At 43.9% G+C, this 5,743-nt stretch overlaps 1 pseudogene; it reads left to right on the forward strand.

Annotated features, from left to right (window-relative positions):
• The first annotated feature begins 218 nt into the window (after positions 1–218).
• Positions 219–1,123, forward strand: LOC138150891 (protein FAM98C pseudogene; annotated as a pseudogene).
• The last annotated feature ends 4,620 nt before the right edge of the window (positions 1,124–5,743 follow it).

Consider the following 5,743-nt stretch of genomic DNA (forward strand, 5'->3'; position numbering starts at 1 on the left):
GGAAGGAGGGAAGGAGGGAAGGAGGGAAGGAGGGAAGGAGGGAGGGAGGGAAGGAAGGAAGGAACATTTATTAAGTACTCACAATTTGCCAACCATTATGTTAAGTGCTTGGAATCCAAATAGAAGAACCAGACAGTTCCTATTCTCAAGGGACTCACATTCTAATTGGGAAAGGCAACATAGAAAGTAGGGTTTGGGAAAGATGGCTTCTTCGGGAGGGAGGGCCCTGGACCAGCAGGCGGCCTGGGGAATGGCGGCATCGGAAGAGGGGCCGCCGCCAGGAAGCCTGGAGGAGGTGGGCTGGCTGGCGCGGGCTGTGCGGGCCCTTGGGTGCGAGGCCGGCTCCCCAGGGAAGGAGCCCTGGGCGGAGGCGGAGGCGGAGGCAGGCGCGCAGCCTGCCGAAGCGGCGGCCCGCGGAGCGTCGTGCGCCCACTTCCGAACCCTGTGTGCACGCCTGGCTGCAGAGCTCGGCGCGCTGGGGGCCTTGGAGGAAGGGGCGGTCCTGAGCGCTGGAGACGGAGACAGCCGGGAAACCGAGGACTGCTTCCTTCTGGAGCTGAGCGGCCTGCTTCGGGAGCTGCACTGCCCGGACCGGACCCTCACGACGGGGAACCCGGCTCGGGACCCCCAGCAGCCGCCTGCGCCTGCTGCGCTTCCTCTGTTCAGAGCTCCAGGCAGCAGGCCTCCTGAGTCTTCGAAGCCTAGCTGACACCTCCCATGCTGAGACACGGGAGAAAGCCCTGGGGGCGCTGACCCTGACTCTCCAAGCTCTGGGGATGCCCCAGCCGGATCCAGGAACCCCAGCAAACCAGTTGCTGAGAGATATCCATGCAAAGATCTCAGATTTGCTTCCCTCACTGCCCCCTGGATACCTGGACCCCCTACTCACTCAGCCTCTGGATGCTCCCCGATGGGAGGCCCTGAGTACCTTCTCCAGCTGCCTACGGGATCAGTATTGCTACCGCCGACGTCTCATGCTGACCAGGCTGGATCTCACAGCGTCTGCCTTCCACTGGACAGAGCGGGCCCAGGACCCATCTGGAGCCCTCTGTCACTGAGCAGGACCTGAAGGACCCAGGGTTTGCATTCAGCTCCCCCCAATACCCATTCCCACCAAAGCCAAACTCTCTGGAAAAATAGATTTAATTTAAAAAAAAAAAAAGTAGGGTTTGGGTAACCAAATCCAAAGGATAAGGTAGGTATCACGATGAGACTTTGTTATAACATAATATCTTTGCCCTACAAGGAGGGTTTCTTAAACTGTGGTTCGTGACTGGGTCAAGTCCTCTATTGCATAAGAGTTACTGTGATTCCAAGTATCAGTCCCTGGATACATCTCTAAAAATTTCGCTGGGTCTAGATGGCTCTGCCATGCTTCAGATTTAACACAATAATATAGTCGTGATCAAATATAGTCTAGGAACAACTAAGAAAGAACAGAATAGCCGTTTCTGAAGGACCCTTGAAGAAAATGTATAAGTTTGGGAGCTTTATAATTCCAAATACTCTGGGGGTTTGGGGGGGAGGGAGGGGAGAGGGAAGACCCTGTGGAAGGCATAGGATCCAGATGAAATTTGGAGCTGGGTTCTACTACTTGAGTTTTACCTAAATTATCAACTCTAAGAGTTAGAAGGATATCAGAAATCATCTTGTCTACCCTCCTCCTTTTATAGATGGGAAACCAGGACTGAGAGATGCTTAAGCAACTTGCCCAAGGTCCAATAAGTAAAAAATGCCGACGGGCACTCATACTTAGGTCTTGTAATAAAGTTCAGTCATTTAAAATCAGTTTTCTTTCACTAAAATACATTGCCTCCCTACTCATTCATTCATTCAGCAGGTCTTTATAGAGCAAATTTTATGTCCAAAGCTCTCTGCTGGCCACTATGGGAAAACTTAAAGAATTTTCAGATGCTGTTTTTGCATTTTAGGAATTTAAAAATTCAGGTGGGAAAACATCAACAGATGGGGGACATAGAAAAATCTGCTGAAGGTGAGCTTGAGGTAAATATTGAAGGAAATCAGAGAAACTAAAAGGTAGAGGTGAAGGGCAGAGAATTCCAGGCATGGAGGGAGAGTCACAGCAGGAAATGGAGTGCCTTCCCTTTTCATATCATCTCCCATCTACCCTATCTACATGTTATGTCTATGCAGTTATTTCCATGTTATCTACTCCCACTAGAATATGCACTCCTGGAGAACGGCACTGGTTTTTGTTTTGGGCTTTTCTTTGTATACTTATTCATTAGCACTATAGCATATATTAAGTGCTTAATAAATGCTGGTTGATTGACTAACTAGCCAACTGACTACTAACACTGTCATCCTTAAGATCACCCAATGCAGTTCATTAAGCACAAATTTATCTGTGGTACCGACAAGATGAAAAGACAAGATTCAAAGTGTGGGGGGGGGTGGCCCACTCTAGTCTTATTTCCCCCCTTTATGCTTCTTTGGTCATTTGAAATAGATCTATTTCACCTGCTGACTAAAATGGGAAACTGAGAACAACTGTACCACTCATTTCCCTTTCAACAAGCTCCAGAGAAACCACAGAAAGGGGGATTTCCCATTATTTCCATTGTCACAGCATGACTCCTTCCTGTCTTCTCATGGTTAGATGCCTTTTCCTATCATCTTTGGTTTCTTTTTCTCACATCTTGCTATTTCTTCATCCAAGTCATGGCTTTTGGCAGCAGAAATGCTTCCATTCAATATGATTTGTTCTTCCTTCAGCACCTACTCTTTCATTCATAAATCACCTCCACATGGATTCCTTTACTTACTTAGTTTAGCAAAATGATCCTATACCTCAAATCCAGGCATATGGACAGAATGGTTAAAGAAATCATGAAACTGCAAGTTGTTACAATATATTCTACATCTCTAACCCCTTATTGAATATCTCTACATAGATGGCCCTCTGACAGTTTAAATTTCGTATATGCCAAATTGAACTCCTCAGATTCCCTCTCCCTAAAATCTATGCCTTCTCTTCCAAACATTTCTATTTTATTTATTTGTTTGTTTATTTATTTTTCATAATGTGGGAAGGCAAGGCAAGGAGGTAAGTGACTTGCCCAAGGTCACACAGCTAGTAAGTGTCAAGCATCTGAGGCCAGATTTAAACTCAGGTCCTCCTGACTCCAGGGCTGGTACTCTATTCACTGCACCACTTAGCCTCTCTGCTATTTTTATTTAAAGGCCCTGCCACCTAGATTTGAAATCATGAGATCATCTTTGATATTTTTCTCTTCCTCACCAACTATCAGATATCAAATCTTGCCAATTAACCTCTGCAAAATATCCCTTATTTCTTTATCTCGACTCACCGAGGCACCACCTTCATTAAGGCCTTCTTTACCACTCATCTGCATTCATTTAATACTTTCCTAGTGGGTATCCTTACTTCCAGTCTTCTTACTCTAACCCATTCTTTAACATGCTTTTTTGGGGGGAGAGGGGAAGGCAGGGCAATTGGGGTTAAGTGACTTGCCCAAGGTCACAAAGCTAGCAAGTATTAAGTGTCTGAGGTTGGATTTGAACTCAGGTCCTCCTGACTCCAAGGCCGGTGCTCTATTCACTGTGCCACCTAGCTGCCTCCCAGAATATTCTTAAGACAAAGGTCTGACCATGTCACACCCTTGCCCTAAACTTTTTAGGGGATCCTTATTGCCTCTAGCATGAAATAAAAATGCCTTTTTCTTACAGTTAAGGCCCTCTATAATCTGACTCCATTTTCCCTTTATAGCCTCATTTCACATTATTCACCATCCTATAGCCTAAACTCAACTTTTCTTCTAAATCTAACTCCATGCCTTTCTGTAGACCATAGCTAACATTTATATATTACTTTAAGATTGTCAAAGTGCTTTCCATATGTTATCTCATTTGATCACAGTCCAATGAAGTAGGTGCTATTATTACTTGCATTTCACAGATAAGGAAACTGAGGTCAAGAAAGGTTCAATGATTTGTCTGAGGTATCATGACTAGTTAACAGCTCAGTCAGAATTTGAACTTAGGTCTTCCTGACTCCAAATCCCACTATGCCCATGGGGCAACTAAGTGGCACCTTGGATAGAGCACCAGTCTTGGAATGAGGAAGACTCACCTTCTTGAGTCCAAATATGGCCTCAGTTACTTACTAGTTGTATGATCCTAGACAAGTCATTTTAACCTCATTTTGCCTCAGTTTCCTCATGAGTAAAATAGGGAAGTAATAGTAGTTACCTCCCAAGATTATTGTGAAGATAAATGAGATGATAATTGTAAAGCACTTGGTACAGTGCCTGGTACATGTGATTATGCCATCCTCCATGCCTGAATTTACTCCAGTTTCATCTCTGGTTCAATTCATGTGCCACCATTTCTGTGTACTTTCCCTTAATCCTTTTGAGCAGAAAGTGCTTTCTTTTAAGGTATTTCTAGTGTAATTTATCTGCCCCTCTTATTTTCTCCATCAATTCCTAATTTCCTTTATACTAATCTATGTATGGGTTATATGCCCCTTGACCCTAACCCTGAAATCTCCTTAGAGGCTGAGGCTTCTTTTTTTTTTTATTGCTATACTACAACGCTTAGCATAATAGCATACACAAAGCAGTGACTTAAATGTGTGTGACATTTCTACAGGTCCATGACTCTCATAGTCTTAGAATTACATACATTATAAATATTTTATTTATGATGATTTAGTTCTATTCAACAATGAATGACTTACTATTAAGCTCCTGTCATGGGCAAGGCACTGTAATCTTTAATCAAATGGTGGGGAACCTGGAGCTTTGAGGACACTCGTGGCCCTCTAGGTCCTCAAGAACAGCCCTTTGACTGAATCCAAACTTCACAGAACAAATCCTCTTAATAAAAGGGTTTGTTCTGTAAAACTTGGACTTGCTCAAAAGGCCTCACCCAAGGACCCAGAAGACCACAAGTGGACTCAAAGCCACAGGTTTCCCACCCCTGGATTAGACTATGCCAAAGTGGATTGAGTGCTGGATTTGAAGTCAGGAAGGCTGGGGCTTGAATACCACTTGATATAACAATTAGCTATGTGACATTGGGCAGGAAATTTATCCTTTCATAGTCTGTCTCCTCAGCTGTAAAATGTGAGTGATACCTGTAACATATCACAGGGGCACTGTAAAAACCAAAAGAGATAATATATGTAAAAACATTCTACAAATCAAGTCAAATCAACAAGCATTTATTAATCTCCTACTAAATGACAGGCATTGCCTAACTGTTGTGATACAAAGATTTTTTTTAATGTCACAATTTAATAAGGGAGGAAAAATTCAAACAATTAAGCAAGTTAACTAACTAGGAAGATAGAGAAAAGGTGTTCCAAACATCTTTAAGCTAGTAAAGCTTAAAATTGCTTTAAGACTTTTGGCACATTCTGCATACAAGATCAGTTGGAGATGATCTCAGAAGGCTTGGTGCACTAAGTTTAAGGAGGGCTAGGAAAGGCTTCTTGCAAAAAGTGGCACAAGTTACCTGGGACTTCAAGGAAATCAGGGTTTCCAGGAAGCAGAGATGAGGAAGGAGAGAGTTCCAAGTACTGAAAAAGTCATCGAAAGTGTAATAGTTGAGAGGAGTGTCATGTGGGAGTTACAACAAGGAGGCCAGTGTCACTACATTGAAGAGTACATGGAAGGAAGTGAGGTGTGAGGTGTGATAAGACTGATAAGGCAACTTATGTAGGGCTTCAAAAAAGGGAAACTGGAAAACATCGGAG

This window comes from Petaurus breviceps, unplaced genomic scaffold (genome assembly GCF_028583685.1).
Source record: "Petaurus breviceps papuanus isolate PSGF00001 unplaced genomic scaffold, PetGlider_PUasm1.0 90895, whole genome shotgun sequence".
NCBI classification, from domain to species: domain Eukaryota; kingdom Metazoa; phylum Chordata; class Mammalia; order Diprotodontia; family Petauridae; genus Petaurus; species Petaurus breviceps.